Here is a 19469-nt window from a genome sequence, read left to right as displayed (position 1 = left end):
CGTGAATGAAGGTGAATGTGTGGAGGCAGACCAGATCAGCTAAAGATTAGCCATTAGGTGATGTCTCAAGTAATCACCAACCACACACTGTCGTTTGCATGCCCTGTGGATTATCAAGCACTAACGATGTTGCATGGCAAAGCAGGTTGGGGAGGTGGGGCGGGGGGGGGTAAAGGAACAGTGAGAACAAAACATTGGAATGTCGAAGGCACCAAATGCAGAGCTGTTTGCCAACAGCTCCCTGCCCTGGGGTGTTCAGAAGGAAAGAGAAGATATTTTATGTCAAGAAGCAGGTGGCTGGAGGAAGTCCTGAGAGAGCTCTGTGATCCTGTGTCATCAGCTGTGCGTCTATTTGCTCCTCAGTGCAATGAAGCCTTATGAAGTAGCAGCAGAGTGGTGTCTGGTGTTTATGTGCTTATGCATGTAGCCAGCTATGAATTTTTAAGACTGCAGAATGAAATTCATTTTGCAATAATGAAGATTTTATCTGAGGTAACAAGGAACACCAACTCAATGTTTCAATTCAGAGGGATGACACAGATAAAGCAAGCCTGCAAGTAACAAAACAGATAACAAGAGTGGGTCAAACCTGTTCTGTTGACGCTATGAGATACAAAGTTATGAGAAAGGAAGTGGAAAAAGTGCAAAGTGCTTATCAGCACAGTGCATAACATCTCATGCATAGAAAACCATAGCTCTTATTCTTTTCCATTGGCTCCAAGGAAACTACAAAAACCAGCACTGGAGAAGAAGTTACAAGGTACATCTTACATGGTTGTGCAAACTGGGTCAAATATTGCAGAGGATTAGAAGCAGTGTGCTAGATGAGGTAATAGCCCTTCCACAGTGACTCCACCTGCCATTTCTGGTTATTTATTTCATTGTTGGTTCTTGCAATGTCTTTCACATAGCGGAATCCTTCAGGACCCAGTATCTTCTCCCAGTGGAAAATACTGCTTGTTGAATGATGTTAGTATACCAATTAGTACAGATTATATTTTACAACTGACCAGTCTTATATTGTCCAGGAAAGACAAATTTACAATCAGCCAACTACATACTGCCAGCTAAAAACACAAGAGCTATTAAGGATTATATAAGATGCTCATTGGATGTGTCTAGCAGATTAGCACAGTTGCTTAGAGCAGGTGTTTTGTTAATTGTGATATATTCAGAACTGCACGCTGTGTTTGAAATGACCCTTGAATGGCCACCTCACACCAGTGAGATAAGACGTAGTGCACTGAGCTGTGAAATAAAACAAGGAGGGAGGATGATGGTGGTCCAAGACCTATTCACCTATATTTGTTGCCAGTGTTGTCAGGGCAGCCTTTTTTCTTATGGCCTAAATCTTTGATTCTATTTTCTTTATTTCTTTATGGTTTATTATTTAGTATTTTGCAAAATGAGCTAAGTTGCTTTTAACGAAGCTTGTAAAAATAATTTTGAACCAAACTGTATGAGCCCAAAAGGTAAAAGTTATGTGGGTTGGAGATGAGAAGCTCTTTGTTCATTTCTTTTTTTTTTCAAAAGGTAAATAATGCTACATTTGAAGCAAATATTTCCCAACACACACCCATCACATGTAGAAGCACTTAGACTCTCGGTAAAAGGGACTTTAGACTGCCGCAATATGTAGATCATAAGATTTCAGGAACACGGTGTAGCAGGAAGGATGCTGAGACAGTGACTAGCGGGGCCATGGCTGATGGCACACATTGACTGTAACAGTGAGAGTTACTTTTAAGGAAAAATTAAACCAAAAGGGTCTGGTGATGCACTCGGCTCTGATGCAGCACATGGCTGCCAGGGCAGGTGCCACTGGCTGATTTGCTCTGCCTGGGGCAGGCGCCCCACTGGCTGCCCCAGGATGGCCAAAAGCTCAGGCCTGGGGAGGGCAGGGGGCATCTGCTGGGTCCCAGCCCCGCAGGCAGCAACAGGAGAGCAGCCCGGGGCAGCGCTGCCCCGAGAGAGCCTCTGGGAGAGGCAGGCTGTAAGAGTGTGGAGGCAAGGCTCTTAGCAAAGGTTGAGGAACAGTAAGGCACCAAAAATGACAGGATAATTGCAGTTTAACTCATGAATTAAAACCAATTTCAAGAAACAGGCTGCCTGAGAAAACTGAGTTCACAAAGGAAGAAAGCCCTTTCCTTCTGTCTTTTTCCACCCAGAATACTTTGAAATGTTTCTTTCTGAATTGTGTCTTCAGACAAATTTTCCTTTTAAAAATAAATAAAATGGAGACCAAAAGAAAAATTAAATGCCTGGAATTGAATATTTATTCAGTCCCCAATTTTTTTCCCATTTGTTTACTGTGTTGGCTGACAAACAAAGAAATCCATTTTTCACGCAGTTCTAGTACATCATGAGTACAAACAGCAGAGTCTAAGCCCATGTCTATTCATACTGTGTTATGCTGCTTCATGCTTCTGCATACTGAGTAGTACCTACTCCAGAAGTAAACAAAATGAGGCTGTGTGTGATTGAACATGTGAATAAGGCTGGCAGTTTCAGGTCAGTTAGCTGCTCTTGGGATCTCAGATATTAACATTGTTATTTTGGCCTAAAAAGATAATAACAGCAGTTCTCTTTTAAATACATAAACCTTACTCCTTTTTTTTTCCCCTCTTTTTTTCTCACAGGTTTTCGAACATGACTTCATGTGGCTGAGAGCTCACTGCAAGGTAAAGGAAGGGATACAGATTATAACAAGGCAACACACATGGAAAATGCATACCAGCTTTGACGTGCAGGCACAGAAAGGTTTTACAGTTCAGAGGGTTCCTGGAAGTGTGCAAAGCAAGGAGAAAGGTACATTGCCCCTTCTCTGCTAGGCTTCATGCTGAGTATCACGAAGGCTTTTCACCAAGTGCTGAACAAGAGCACCTTCAGGGGAAAAAAAACCCAGTAGGATTTAGCTTTTGAGCTGCAAGATCTGCTTTTCTACAAACATGAGGCACTCTATTCTTAAGCACTAAGTTGAAAGCTCTCAAAGTGAAAGCATTCAAGTTTCCTCCTGTCATGTGTTCAAATACTCAAATTTAGTAACTTTAATTACCAGTTATCTGCAGTAGTTTGTTGCTTTTTCCCAGAAATCCCAAGAAGATGGGTAAGAGTCAGTGAAGAAAAATCTGTAGCCAAAGAAATGGCCCAACTTACCACCCCATTTCTGCAGACCATCTCAAAACTGGGGATAACTTTAGTTACTGAAAGCAGAATCTAAGATCCAAACCATAAAAACCAAAATCTTAGGCCCCAAATCGCTTTTCACCTGCATGAAACTTCCTTCTAAGGTGTTTCTGTAGCAATCCAAGAAGAGTGGAAGCTGTTCAGACAGGTATTTGCTCAGGTCCTCTGGTGCTTATACCATTAAACCAGAACAGTAAGAGGAGTAGAAGGGCTTTTTAAAGCATATCTAGTCCTTTGGTAAGATACATGCTTGTAATCATGGGCAGTGATAGATAAATTGATGGATAAATGGATGTCTGTCAGAAAAATGGATGAGAATCACACATCCATCAAAAAAGTAAGAGTGATGTGGCCACATAGAAAGTTGTCACCTGTTCTGTGGTAACTACTAGTGTTTGCACTTCTTATGAGCAGCTAATCCAGAGAAAATTGGTCCACAATGAAAGAAGCTTAAGCTAAGACCTGCCTAGATCATATGTCTGAATAAAACATGCTTGCAAAGCATCAGAGAAATTCTGCACATTTCTGGGTGGATACATACTTTTTGTTGGCTTTAAATGGGCTTAGGTAAGTAGCAAATTTATGACAAACTTGCTCAATAAAAACTCTTCAACCTTTCAAACAGAAATATTCAAAGATAAGCTTCAGCTGAAATCAAGCAGATCAAGAGTTAAAGGAAAAGCAAGGAATATGTATCATGGTTGAGAGTCCACCTTTAAATCTGGAGGGAAACTGAAGTAATAATAAACCAGGTAGTTTGCTACATCAAAAAAATAAAAAGAGGAATTGACTCTACTGTAAAGGACAAAGAACAGTCATTTTATAAGCCGAAACAAAGCAATACTTAAGTACACTGGAATAACAAACTTTACTGAAAATTGAGTCTCTTTTAGACCTGAGCAGCAACAATAATGCTTCTATTGTAAAAGGGCAGAGTAAAGGTGTTAAATAGTTACTGTGATGTCTCAGAGCTGCAGTACTGTAGCTGTTTATAGTTAGGGATATGTCCATCAGTAGCTAGTGTGGGGAGACTGATGCTAAGAATAGATTAATACTAAGAGCAGTGGTTGTTTCAGAAAGCTTTCTGCTACCTAAATGTGAAACATTTCTGCTTATGTTATTTCTTTCTCTTCGAATAATCCAGAGGATTTGAGGCTCTGCCTTGGGCAATGGGATATGCATAAGGTCCACCAGCTGATAAGAAGTCTCAAGAGGCATCATGCCTAAGGCTGTGGTTCGATGATACAGTAAATTCAGTTTTCGATCTCCTAACATAACTGCAAAAATGTCACAGGTATGTGAACTGATATCAGCCACACAGCTAGTTCAAGTTTGTTTAAAAATACTCAGATGGGTGAACTTGTTGCATCAGGCTTCACACTGCATCAGATTCTGCCTGCCTGCAGCACTCTAATTGCTAGAGCAGGAGCATAATCCCAAAGGCTGGTATTCTGGCTAAGGATCCAGTTTCACATTACAGCAACCTCATAGTACCACGAGGCTGCTTCTAAAAGACTAGTTCTGCTCCTCCATCTTCTGTCAGCAGCTCACTCCCACTGCCAGGTATGACATCAGTGTAGGACCACTATTTCCAGCACAAAGAAGGGTGGGGAGGAATGCACAGGACTGGGGGGCAGAGCAGTAAAGCATGTTCTGGCAACAGCCTGCAGTAGCATCAGTGAAACTAATGTGGAACCACACCCTAAACTCAGCAGAAAGGCAATAACACATGTATGCTTGAATCAAACTTCAAATGCTGTGCTGGTGGATCCAGGACGTTCAGTATTGACAACTGCAGAATCACAGCAAAGGCACCTCCATGAGTCGGAATTCTTCCAGTGCACCCTGCTTGCTGCTGGCAGGGAGTCTTTGTCAGTGCCTTGTCTAGCAAGTAATTACTACTGTGACTGCACTTTCTTCATTTCACTGGTGACAGTGACCACTGCTGTCCTTCTGGACAAAGTTCTGCTGGAGAAAGAATAAGTGAGCACCACTGTGTAAGTCAGAATCTGCTTCAAGCACCCACATAAGCTGCTTCAGAAAGACTTTATTCAAAACGTAAACTTTTTAGCTCCCCAGTCTATGTGTCTATGTGTTAAAACACAGAAGCTGTTTTTTTTGTTTCACAATTACAGTAACTCCTCTTTAGCACTAAATTGCTCAAGCCTCTTCAATTCCTCCTCTCAGAGGAATTTATTAGTTTCTGAAGTCATGCCATTTATTCACAAATATCATCCTGGTCTCTTGAATGCAGCTGTCAAGAGACAAAAATAAATAAATAGACTAGCCTTCCTCCAGGTTCCCCCCCCCCCCCCTTTTTTTTGTCCGCACCTTTCTTGACATTTATAAAACGTTATAAAACTTTCGGCTAGGAAAAGTATAAAATACATTTACAGTATAGTTGTTTTGTTGATTACAAAAACATTGTTGCAGTAGCAATAAAGCAATATGCTTGTAAATCTCCTCTGTATACTTGGCATTCATTAAATTTAGTGGAGTGACAGTTACCACTGTGCAAAACACAGTATTTTCAAGGGAAGATGCAACACGTACTGTTTCCGAGCCTGTTTCTTATGGCAAGTCAGTCAGTTGTCACACTAAATCTTAAGTGGAGATTGATGAGGATTGTTGGGAATATCATATTTGTTGGAGAGGTGCTGGGTCACACAGTCTTTTATTTTTCAACAAGGGCACTCGTTAGACAGTATCAGTTACAGTCCCTGCACCAGTGATTATTTTGACCAGTATGTGAGCTCTCTGCTCCTTTACACATATTCTGAAGATCCAAGCATCCCGCCTCAGGTTAACGAGCTGCCAAGTGATCTTTGTGTCTGTTACTGTTGATACGACATCAGCAGTTTGCCTGTATCCTTCGCACTGGACATTATTCACTGCTGCTCACTAGCAGCAAAAGTCATTTTTTGCAAGGAAGATTTCCAAGCAGCAGATTCCAGTGACCATTGACTTGGCGTTTGATATTCACAGTGAGTGCTTGATTGCTTCAGACATACCGTATTTGATTCCTCATTACAAGATGGACCATTCTAATTACAAAGAAGAGAAATAATATGAGATGAACTGTGATAGAGCAAGAAAGGAATCAAGAATGTTTCTGCTTCTGTGCAGGTATACGCACAAAGAATTAAACGTTAGTATTAACAACATGTTGCTCATAGGGGAATTGCCTATTTGATTCCTGTCAAGGACACTAAGGAGTTTTAATTGTAGAGCTAAGAGTTTACCTCTCTAAGATTTTTAATCAAAGGGCAGAATTTAACTTCAAGAAACTGGAGTTTAGTTAATTTCATTCTTCCAAAGGAAGTAGAGATTGGCAGGGAAAGATGCTGTGCTAGACCTTGTTCTGAAAACCCTGTCTGTAAGGCTATGGTTGCACAAGGGGAACATGTGCAACCTTTGGCAAGGTGCAAGACATGTGCAAGGCTTTGGCTTTGCTTTACTTGGTCAAAAGCCCGCTCCAAAGGCTAAGCCAGAAGGCTGTGCAAAGCGTATTACTACTTTGAGCACAGAGTTGAGGTAGTACTGTCTACACTGTTTATGGGTTCATATAACCTCCTTTGCAGCCCAGGTAGTATATGCTTGCAGCTATCTGCAAAAGGCAATGTCAAATGACCATTACAGCCAGTGAGTACTAGGTCCCACTGGTGTACATGGGAATTCTGGAGCATTTCTTTCATCATGCAATATTACTCCATGGGCTACATCTCTAGGAAGGATCTGAGCTTCTGTCAAGTATCAGTGTAGGCAGGAGGTGTGTAAAACCTCTAAAAATCAGCAAGGGTCTTTATGAAACTACAGAAAGAAGCAGGAGCTTTAGTTGTTAATGTTGCAATCATCTGCGCATGTTCTCTACCTTCAGTTTCTCTTATTTTCTTGGTTCCACAGAGGCCTGTAGTATTTGGTTTTGGGTTTTGTACTAACACATCAGTTTTATTTTTAATTTGGTTTCAGAGTGACTCTGAAAATAAGGCAAATACTGGCAATAAAAATTAATTAAAAGAACAAAAATGCATCACTTAAAAAGCGGAACAGTGTATACTAAGGTTTCAAATCAATCTTCAAAAGTAGGTATAATTTTAAAGTAATTACATTTTAAAACCCTACAAGAAAATCCTTTTTCCCCTCCCCCAAATTAATATTCTGCAAAGTTGTCTCCTTAGTGAAATTTCAAAGTCACCAAATGCATGGCTATTTAAGGGAACATGCTTTCAATCTGTGTCTGAGGAAGGGTGTGCTGGGAGGGTATCATTCAGATAAATAGGATGAGCCAAATCCTGAGATTAGTAAAGTGGCATTGTTAATTGTCAAGATGATGCTGAATAGACAGAGGCACTTAATTGTTGTGTTTGTGCTCCATTGAATCATTGTCGCTTTGTGTTGTTTTTAATTTGCTTTCTACTGTAACTCATGAAACTTACATTACTGCCATTAAGGTGATTTTTTTTGAAGCTGCATCTGCTTATTGGTTTGCCGATTCCCTCTCTTGAAATTAGATTGATGTAGTGTTATATATTCATTCCAATCTAATGACTTTTCCAGAGCCCCAGAGTAAAGAAAATGGGTTTCATTAATTTCCCTAATAGCATCACTGAAAGACATGTGATGTGCGAAGTTAAAACTTCTTTTGTTTTTAATCTCTTAATGATCTCTTTTCCCTTTGTTCAGACTATCCTTATCCTTTTACAAAAATAGAGAGGAATGAAAATGTCTCTTGGTGGATTTGTCAGGGAAGCGAGACTTCAGCCATTTTGGTGGAAATGTTTCATGGCATCTTTATGTTCTCTACTGATGTTTATTCCGCTATTCAGTCCATTTATTGCTCCATAAATTGCAATGTATATGGTTTCTTTTATTTTTTTCCCATCCCAGGGAAAATGAAGACCAAGTTGCTCATCCGCATCCTATTTGGCATTCTGAATTTGTGACCTGTCTCTGGATAAAAGTCTAGAAGTACCATTACAATAACAGGAATTATTTTCGTTGTAGTGAAAGCAAGATCTTCACATGTTTCCTTTCTCCTGACCTAACTTCACAGTTGGTGAACCCAATTATTTGACACACAAAGTTTTTACTAAATGTTCTGTTTGCTGAAAAGGGGTTCTCATTATTACAGTTATGCTCTGATTTGGACAGCATGAAAAGGGATATACACCTTCAGAACAGGCTGTCTGAACCTAGGGTGTGAACCAATACCAGAAATTAGGTGTTTTCATGGCTTAGTTGCAGGATGAGGAATGAACGATCTTTGTTTTGAGGTGGCCCTAATCCTAATTCATCAGAGGAGTTCATGCAGTTGAAAGGTGAGGTTAACAATTAATTATAGGCTTCATCAGTGTCAGGGCCAATAGTCCATGGTCATTTCATGTGCCTTTTTTTGTACAAACTTAGACTTATATTTTGGACAGTGAATGAAAACTAGGTAATAAATCACTGTCCAGTGTTGTAAATGTTTCCCTTGCTTATTTGCATCACTTATTGGGGTTTCATTTCAGAGAAAGAGGAACCTTCCATCATCTCTTGCAATGTAATTATAAAGTTTTCTTGGGTCCCACTTTACATATATCTCAGGGTTTAGCTACATTATGCTGCAGAGTAAGACACAGTGATCTCCAGACTGCCTCAAATCAACATATTTAGAACTACTAAATGACTGCCCTTATTTAAATACTAGGCTTGCAGACTCTGGTATGGCCTTGTGCTGACATAGTTTGAATGTGAATTAATATTTATTGACTCAGGAGCATTAGGGTGCCACACAGAGCCAAGTCAGGATACAAGGCAAATGCCAGGTGTTGGGGATGTTGCCAGCACTGCAGAGGCTGTTAATCTTGAGCACTGTGGACAAAGGACCACTGTTTCCTCTGCAGTATAATCCGCAAGGACAACAGACATGAAAATGCCCCTTGCCTCTTTTTTTACATCTGGACTGAACACAATAAATCTAGCTTAGTCAGGAGATGCAATGGGCATTTCATGTAAACAGTTCTAGTCCCAGTACTTCATTGGCAACTCTACATCTGACCATTATCAGAGTATGCTGAAGTTAAGAATGGAGTCCAAGCTTTGTCATTAAGCACTACTGTTGTGAGACAGTCGCCCCCCTGATAAGTATATCCTCTAGTCAGCAAAAAGGCATTAGAGGATGAACAGTGAGCCATCAGTGTTTGTGCATTACACATCAGATTTTCTGATGGGGAGAGGGAAAAGTGAGTGTTTATTCACCTCTTATGAGATATTCCTGACTCTTGTTTTTGCCTCTATTATTGTTTCCAAAACTATTTGAAAAGTTTCTCTCATCAATTGAGCATGTTTCAGTGTATTTGTCCAACTTATCTAATTTCCTAGCAAAGGGTTTTCTGATGATGTTCTACTAATTTGCAAGTTCCAAATTTTTGCACAACTTTTTAAATGCAACTTAGCCAGTCCTTTTCAGTGAAAATTCACTGTTTTGGGAGAGTGGTAAGCACCAATTGACCTACTTTTCCTATTATTTACTACTTAAATTATGTACTACAGAAGTTTCCTTTATGTGCTCTCTGGTCAACTCCTGCATGTTCCAAATTTGACAGAAGAGTCAGCTCATTAGTGCACTGTCTGTGCTTGTGTAGGAAGAATATCATCCTATTTTAGCATGATATGTCTGACATTTTCTTTCAAATGGTAAAATACAGCAAAAAAACTAATCTTGAACTTGCTCTGCTTACCGTGTATAATGGAAAACTATAATTATACCATACTGAATCTATTGTGCATTTTGTTAGAAGTCCCACAAGTCTACATTACACACTAATGAATATTTCAGTTATGGCCTAAAGGAAATGAAGTTTGGGAAGGTTTCTGAACAGAAAGGCAGGCAGAAACTCCGTTCTGAGTAGTTTGGTTCATACTATGAATAATCATGGAAACTTGACAGTGGCAGGTAAATCTCACTGTGTGACATCATGCATACCTTCAACTTACCTGGTTATGTCGTACTGTGATCTGTAATGATCCAGGCAATGTTTCTTTTCATGTAATGCTATGAAGTTCTCCATGTATTTCTCTTTCTCTGTAACAGCTTTGACTGATTTCCTTACTGCCGTGTGACTTTACATGTTCAAACACTTTATAGTTATTGATTCCTATATCAATAAATGTCATAACAGCCACTTTTAGAAGCTTCCAAAAGAAGCATCCACAAGAATAAAGATGTATTCAATGGGACATGAAGAAGCTGGTCTTTGAGAAACAGTTTTGGAGCAGGGACAAGATGTCGCTGCTTAGCAGTAGTGCAACATGTCCAACACCTGCACAAATCTGAGTCAGTTCCTTCACTGTGGAAAGTTTTGCTATGGAAAGTATTTCCTACTGCTCTACAGAAGCAGTAAGTGATGTTCCGTCTTACTCCAAAGCAGTGAGTCCATACTGGCCATATTATCAAGGTACAGCAAGAGAAGAAACTTGAACGAGAGTTCCTTCTTCCTTCTGCTTCATGAGGAGAATTAACTGCCTTATGAAGGTGAGAAGTATACCGTATTTTTAGCCAACATTACAACCATGCCCAATACTTTTCATGGGAAATTCAAATAAGTACTGTCTTGTATATGTCTGGGTTTTATATGTCTGTCCTTATTCACCTTATGCTCTATTTAACCATCAAACAGATGCACAGATTTTACTGCTCTTCATTGCTCTGTGCCTTTATAGATCATATCTTCAGCATCTTGCCATTGTCTGAGTTGTAAGGACTCTGCCACTTCAAAGTGGCATAATTACCAAAGGTTCTTCTACCACAGCCCAAGCCTTCTTAAAAAAATTTAAAAAGATAGCAAAAGTAAAAACACAACACTCTTTCCTTCTAGGTGTTTTTTTTTTAACTGAAGACACAGTTGAAAGTGTGTAATAGTATTTGCCTACAATTCTGTATCATCTCAGATAGTGGTGCGTCTCAAATCTGAAGGAATAAAATGCTAAAGTTTTAATCTTTTCTGTGCTTTCACTTTACTTGCCACATATGTAAGTTAATGTACATAGATCACGTTAGGATACGCCATATTCCTATGCTTTGGCTACTGAATTAAACAGTCACTAGGGTGTTTATGATGTCTTTTATTTCTAGCAACACAAGATGGCTCAGAACTGCAATTTTCAGTCATTGTTTTGAGCGTGGATTTGGAGCATTCTCAGGGGATGAGGTATTTGCACTTGGATATCTAGTTTGTGTCAGAACTTCACAACAAAATGGTTCTCTCACCCACCAAGATTTTGGATCTACCTCCATTAGAACTAGAGTAACGAAGATTACTAAGAGGAACAGGGTAGCATTGTCTTAATCCAAGCCATTTTTTTACCGGAATATTTAAAGTCTTTCTGAAAGCACAAACAAAAGGTATGGTTGTGGGCATAGCTGTACTTCTGTCCTCTTTTTGATCTTTCCAAATGAGCTGATCGCAAAAGGTGCCTGCACCTTTTTGCTGGCCTGTCTGAGGGTGGAATCTTGTGAGGGAGGACTTTGGCACCAGAGCAGAGCAGTTCTTCACTCTGTATTTCTGGCTGCTAGGTTTTTCTTCTTTTGTTTCAGAATTAAACCAGCTGTCAGGAATAGCTGTCTTAAAACAAAAGCATTTTAAGAATTGGAATAAAGCATTAGTGGGGATTATTTAAAATGGCAAGAAGCCATCAATCATATTCAGTTTCACAGGAATGTATTCTCTATTAGAAGCTAAGTTTGATAACTTTCTTCTTAAGTTGCAGGGTAAGAAACAAAGCAGTTCTCAGTTTGGTTCTCTCATCTGTTGGTGAAAAACAAGTAGTATACAAGAGTTTTCACTATAAGTATATTGGACCACAGTTGGCCTGGCTTCAATGGAGGCCACTGTTATCAAAGGATAAGTACTTTACTTGGGGGTTTCATTTTTGGCTGCCAGCCGAGGGCAGCACATTTACAATCAGTCATATTTGTACTTACACTACTGCACCCATCTCTGCTGAAACAGAGCAAGGAAAAATTGCCATGGACATCAGCTCACTGCTAATCTTTGTCACCGATCGCATCGGCTGATAGTGCTACAAAAATACTGATATGGGCTGCAGGTTTAATATCTCAAGAAAGGATTCCCTGCAGAGATGTGTCAGCTTTATCAACCCTAATTTAGATAGTAGCTGAACAATTTGAACTTGATTTGTGTAGACACAGAAGAATAAAAATCAGTTAGCAGGCAGTTTACTCGCATCCCGTTTCTCAGCTGCATTGGCTGAATCAAGTGACTGCAACCTTAAAAGCAAGAAGAGACTTAATTTCTTTTATGAACCCAGATTCATGTGCACTGTATTTTAATCTCAGCCCCACAGTACTTAGGCTCACAAAGAGATTACTAAAAGGAATAAAATTCATTGGATTATAAAAGGAGATAGAGAAGTTAAATGATCTGAAATACATTTTATATGAGACTCTCATTTTTCAATAAACCTTCAGAAAACAAGTCTGTCTGTTAGAGGAAGGAATATATTACTGCAGTGCAGGAGGTTTCAATAACTGCAGCCATTCACAAAGGATTATTGAGACATTTATGACTGAGGGAAAATGTTCCCCATCAAAATAAACTGAGATATGTTTTCCAAGATGCTAATCCAAGCAAGTGCTTGAGGGGTCAGAAAACTTGCTTGGGAAGTGCTATGCTTTAGCAGGGTCTCAATGGCTCTCAGTGAAGTGCAGTTATTTGAAATGTTTGGAGTTGGACCTGATACAAATAATTGTGTACATCAGCTCTGTTTCCTGTGGTGCATTTCTGTTTCTCTTCCTCATAAATCCCATCATATCTTTGGCCTTTGGCACCCCCATCCTTTACAGACCTACTTTGGTATAAAAGACAGGACTCAAAGTTCACCTCTTAATACTACATGAATTAATTAATTTTTGAACATTGGCTGGTTTCAGCTTAGACTGGGATATATGTATTTCAGTCCTTGTGCTCTGGATTTTCTGTTGATTTTTTTCATTATCCTGTGACTGTCTAATGTAAAATAATTGTCGCTCTTCAGAGCAGAGACAAAAGCCAGTGTGCTCTCCCAGTTATAAATGTTTCTAGCATAGGTGCCCTGAGCACAAGCTAGAAGCCTTTCCCTTCCTTTTTCTCCCCAAGGCTTGTGGGTTTTTTTAGCTGGACTGTACTATGAATCCAATGTAGACAGCAGCACCCCAAGAGCAGCTTTGATTCAAGGTCTTAAATTGCTACAGGAGGGGCAGAAGTTGAGCCAGCTCCCCTTGGCTAGCACCCAACAGCCCATCTCATAGCACCTGGGCTTTCAGGGACTCCAGGAAGCCCTGTGGATCAAACTGCTGGGGCCGGAAAGAGTTGAGCACCCAAAGGACCTACTCTCCATCTGGGCCTAAATGGCATTCCTAGTAAAAGAAACCTGAGATAAGGATAGAAATACACTCCAGGCAAGTGCATTCCTAGTAACAGAAACCTGAGATAAGGATAGAAATACACCCCAGACAAGTGCCCTAACTGAAAGTCCATCTGTCTTTGAACATATTTCTTCCCTTTTGAAATGGATTTGAGGTAAAGAAGATGTTCAGCGAACTCTGTTTACCCTTTCCCCAAACTTTGTGTATGAGTTCAGGTCAGTTCACCATTGTATCCTGCTCTTCCGACAATAAAGTTTAGATACCTCAGCATATGTAGATGCAAAATTAATTAGGATCTTCTGCTATATTCACAAGTTGCAGTCTCTCAAAGAATTTCCTATTTGTGCCTGAAATTTCTGTTCTTGTGTTACCTGTGCAAGAAAAGTTGCACCAGTTTAACATGATGTACCTCAGCCAGTTTCTCTCTTATTTTAATTGCTTGCCTCAGTTTACAAAGGGCCACAAGCTAAATCAGTTTAAGGGAGATTTAAACTTGTTCGAGGGCACTTAATGGGAGAGTTTGCACTGCTTTAACATGATTGATCTAGGCCTGAGTCACTTAAACTTATACAGCACGTGTATAGACAAGGTCTTGAGCTCTGCAAAAACATGACATTGGAAAGGTGAATGGCATTCCCTCTGATTATTTGAGGACTCAATCAATATACAGGATATGCTTAAAGATCTTGTTTGTTTGCCAAGAATGCCCAGAGAACATCTTGTATTTTACCAGAGTAGAGGAGAAAAGAGGGAAAGGCTTAAAATTTAGCATTTGAAAAACAGCCAGTCTGTATGTTTAGCTAACAGTTAACAAAGCTTAAATGAGCCCAACCCACTCTGTTGAATGACAGTGCAAAGCATCTCAATGGATTTTGGCAGCACAAAGGTGTGCTGCTGAGACAATATATACATTCCACTGTGAAACAGACACTGTAAATTAAAGATCTGAGACTACTTCTGTAGAAATTAATGGGAATTTTGTCACTGACTTCAAAGGGAGCAGGGTCAGAAATCCAATTTCTTGCTATTGCTATTGACTCTACCTTCATTAGTGGCAGAGGGTGAAGGAGGGGAGCAGAGGGATGACTTTTTATTTGGATCTTACCAACTTTGATTTTCCCTAAATAGTCTCCGTTTAATTTTTCAAATTTCATTTACTTCTGAAACACACCTCAAAATGAGAAGCATATGTAGGGTGTATGATATAGACAGTTAACTTTCTAGGTGGAGACTGAATTAGCCTGCCATCTCATATAAGTTTTTCTTCCTCTGCTTCTATTTAAAGAGCTATTTATAATCAGTGACAGCCAGAAGAGAAATGTAGAACAGGACATCAAATGCCCAGTCTGTTTACTTAAACATCACATGTTCACTTGTTACAGAGAACTGATGGACACCTTTTCCCTGTCTTTATTCAGCTGCTGTTAGAGTGTGGGACACTGATACAAGAGGAAGCTTTGAAAAGATAAAATAATTATTTTCTTATGAAATACAACCTTACATCAGGACTAAAAAGGAAAAAAAAAAAAAGAAAAAAAAAAGAAAGAAAGGTCAGAGCAATGTTTTGGCTGAATTAGGAGCAGCAGTTCATAATTAATTTAGCTTCTTGTTCCAGTCAGTTGTAGTGAGAATATAGGCATCTAGTTTGTAGACTTCAGAGCCACCTCAGGTCACCACTGTGGTTTTAGCTTTCGTATCGTAGCCTAGAAAATGTCTATAAGCATATGTCATAGGCTTGCAGAATGACACTTTACACTTAATTCATTCTTATGTGGTACACTTTTAGAGAGAATGTATTTTCCTGGCTTAATCACTTGACTGTCTCAGCTATTAGACTTAATAAAAGATTGTAACAGTGAACCAAATCCAAGTATGTGCCTCCTCTGGCACTTTATGTTTAAAGTACCTGCCCATTCCATTCTTGAACAGTCAAAACCCTCCTTGGCCAAATGCATACTCACTAGCTTGTCCTTTTGTTATCTCGGTGAGGTAAGATTTATCCCACAGAGGAGGCACCACAGTCCTACCATCTTACAAGACCTGGTCAAAAAGTCACAGTTACAAAGAAGAGGCAACCTGATCAGAAAGTGAGATAGTGTATTTTTACTCGCACTAGTTTTCACAGCAGAGATTCAGCTTAGAAACAAAGGATGCATCCTGTTTCAACAACAACAACAACAAAAAAGATGTATTTTAAATGTTACTTCATCTTACAGCTCATCAGACTTTTCTCTCTCTTCTTACTTCTGGATTTTATAATCCTAAACCTTGGAACTCTCTGGAGCACAGACAATATGATATCACCCTTATGCCTGGCATAATCTAACACAAAAGTTAGACCATCCATAGAAATGTCAGCTTAGTGTTTTTAGTAAGGGAATGAGACATTAAATAGTGAAAGAACACCAGTTTTAGGAAAGAAGAGTTACATGCAAACAGTTACCAAACCCAGCACTTTTCAACAGGTTCAGAAATATCCTGTGAAGTGTGACGCACTCGGGTGCTTGCTGGAATAATATCTCATGTTTCATGATGCGTTGGAAAGCACAGCCACCTGGTTTTGAAGCTCTTTATGGAAGAAAGGATTGATGCTTTTGATGAAAATTCCCCCTTCTGGGACTGCAAACTGTGGTGTGCGATTAAAAGTAATTCACCTAACAGTTTCACGCAGAAAGGAAAAGGTTGCAAGGCAATGTAACTGCCTTTGGCACAGACCTTGGCTGCTTTCACCTAAACACAGACCTCTAATGACAACTGTTCTACTTCATCACACACATGCCCTTTTTCACAGTGAAGAAACTGCTATCATTCCCTTGGGCTAATGCAGACCCAAGGCATTTGTCCTGCGTGCTGCACTCATGAGGTCTAGCAACACACCACGCAGCAGTGCCTAAACTCTAGTAAAATCTGTGCAGAGCACTTGTCTCAACAAAATATATTTTTCCTGAAATACACTTTCAAAACCAAAAAGTGGAGAGAGTCGTTCTGGTGGCACTTTAGAGGAGGGACAACCTAAAATCACCTGAATTTAAGATCTGCCCACTTCCAACTGAAAATTGAGTTTTCAACCTGATACCCTTTGGGGAATACACTGAAGAGTGGACAGAGAGCAGCAAAAGCCAATTTAGAAGCATCAAAGTTGTTGTGAAATGAAACCTTTTTCCTCTAGCTCTTCCAGTCCTTGAGTCATTTTTTTCATCACTGAATAGATTATTTCTGGTCTTAAGGGCTTTTCTAGTTTAGATGATGCTATCCTATGAAAAATCAGTTTTGCATCCTCGAGTTCCTAACTCCTGGGCCTGTCTGTAATGTCTTTGCTTCCCACTTTAAGAGAACACAGCTGAGCACCCTATAGCATGACATGGGTAATATTCTTGTCAGTCAACATGCTGTCAGTCAAATCCTTGTTTCATTACTTTGGCTTTGTCCTTTTGGCAGAAGATATTCATCTTCCTTACAATCAAATTTTGTTGTGCCAAAGGTCGTGCTTTCTTTTTCCAGTTTTCATGGTCCTCCTTATGCAAAAGCCCTTCTCAAGTGAGGCCCACGCAGTAACTTGCACATTAGAATGGTTCTTTTTGGTAAACGCAAGCTGAATGTTCTCATCAGCTTCACTCCTCACTGATGCTTAAAATGAAAGAATTGCATAGGATGATTGCTCTCCTCTATTGCTTTTCAATTTTATTCTGTTTCCCATTTCACACTTGCAGATTGTGTCCTTACTTTTCTTCCCTGAAAGGGAAAATCCCCTCATTTCTCTCAATATTGGAAACCCTTTCTTCAGCATTTGAATAGACCAATACACAGAGAGGTTGATTCTTTAGGTCTTGGAAGCACCATGTTATTTAGTGCAATCAGTTGCATCCTGAAGATGGTATGAAATATGTTACTCATTTCTAAATTGGAGAGACCAGTAATATCTAGAGATCAGTGAGTTTTTCAGAAATAGACAAATGCCCATCTCATCTCTTCTGGTTAGTTTAGACATTTTGTTTCCTCTTCCCAGAAAAGTGGTATTTAACTTTTATCCTTACATCATACAGAATGATGAACAAGTTTCTGGTACCTGAGTCCTGCAGCATGACTGGAATATTATCCCTTAATAAACCTGTTTTATAGCACCAGCTCCTGGATCTATGCAGACTGCATAGAAGCTTTGCAAGAGATGGGCTTCCTGGAGGTCAGCCTCATCACAGAAGGGTATTTTTAGTTCTTTAGTTCTTTTAGAACTTTAGTTCACATCCACAGCTACTGCTGTTGCTGCACCACCACAAGCTATGACAACATAGCTGCTCGGCACTCTGCAGTGCTATTGGTTGCCCAAACAGCCCAGCAGAAAAGGCACATGTTGAGGACATCTGCTGGTTTTCTGCCGTCTTATTCCTCATCATGATATGGTAGTGAGGCCTATTGTGAAGGATATCTGGTGACTAGAAAAATGGTGGAAACAACCAATTTCATATACTAGTACTGTTTTTGTAATAGTTCCAAGTCAGGACAAGCTTAGATTTAGTCCAGAGATGCAAACATAAAAAAACTCAGAACCCTGTTATTCATCCTAGAAGCCACCAGTCCTTCAGCATGTATGGGCAGTAGCAATCTGTGGATCTCATGGGCTGTTTACATACTTCCACTGAAAGACACTCCCTTTCTTATGTCTCCTTCTACCCTACCCTTCATTCTGTTTAGATGGTTTCTTGATTGCCTGAAGACTGGCAGGGAAGGCTCAGTGTATACCATAACCTACCAGGTGTATTTGGGAGTAAGGTTGCTGCACACACTGAAAAATCTGTTTCCTATATCACTGTCTATATTTGCATATTTGCTATTTGTCACATTTCTCAGAGCGGACCTGAGGTAGGCTTTCTGAGTCTCCAGGCTCGGGATCATAGACTCTCTATGATACAACAAAGGTTTTCCATTTACTGCACAAAATGGAAACTCATTAACCAAGGGACAGGCTCATCACGGACACTAATAAATAATTGTGGCAAAGAAAAATGGTGTCCATGTCATACAAATTACGCAAATACAAAGATAATAGGATCTTCAAAGATGTTACAGATGGGAAAACTGCTTTTCTTCAACTACTATATGATGGATTTCTTCTCTGCAGTATATATTACTCATTATAATATCAGTTTCAACTCTTACAGCTTCAAGTCCCCTTAGAGGGGAAGGGGCATATAGAAAAATATGCTGAGTCCTCAGCCTAAAAATTCCTATACTGTGGTCCAGTCAAATGCACTGGAAAGGACTATGATTATTGTGCTAGTGACCTTAGGCTATTCACTTCTTTCTTTCTTTCTTTTGAAGGTTTGCCTGCCTAAAAAATGAGAAGAAAGATCCTTACTTAACTAAGCTCTCCTGATGAACATCACTGAATAGGAACTGTTTATCACAATTAAAGGAACACATCACATCAGAGAGAGACCCCAGCCAGGTAGCATCCCACAGAATTCATCTCTGCAGAAATTAAGAGGTACCATAAAATGATGTCATCTCCACAGCAGAGGTAAAAATAAAACAAAGTCTAGAGTTTTAAAATTTCCAGAAGACCATTACAATTAAGGTACATGCATTCAGTACAGGGCAATTTCCATCTGATCACAAAGAAATAATCAAAGTGCTCTTGACTTTTAATCTTCTTTCCCTCTGTCTTTTCTTGTTGGTTTAATCCCCAAGGGTTATAGCATTTTGGAACCATGAGCACTTGCATATTCTGAAATAAAACTTCTATTGCAGAAGGTAAATTATTCAAGACTAGAGATCTAGGGTCTGTTTCCTGTTGACTGTCTGTGAGCAGATCAGCATAAGCAGTCATGATTGGCTCTTTTTTATTTTCTCATTCTAATTGCAGTCCCTACTCACATGC

General features: G+C 39.6%; 1 long non-coding RNA gene across 1 annotated transcript; it reads left to right on the top strand.

Moving 5' to 3' along the window:
• Window positions 1-2649: 2649 nt before the first annotated feature.
• On the top strand, window positions 2650-19041 carry LOC140657795 (uncharacterized). Its single transcript, XR_012044490.1, has 3 exons — window positions 2650-2681; window positions 4331-4480; window positions 18911-19041. It is a non-coding gene; the product is annotated as an uncharacterized lncRNA (long non-coding RNA).
• Window positions 19042-19469: the final 428 nt, after the last annotated feature.

This window comes from Ciconia boyciana, chromosome 10, assembly GCF_034638445.1.
Source record: "Ciconia boyciana chromosome 10, ASM3463844v1, whole genome shotgun sequence".
NCBI classification, from domain to species: Eukaryota; Metazoa; Chordata; class Aves; order Ciconiiformes; family Ciconiidae; genus Ciconia; species Ciconia boyciana.
The sequence above is the reverse complement of the archived record's forward strand: the minus strand, read 5'-3'. Positions and strand labels throughout refer to the sequence as shown.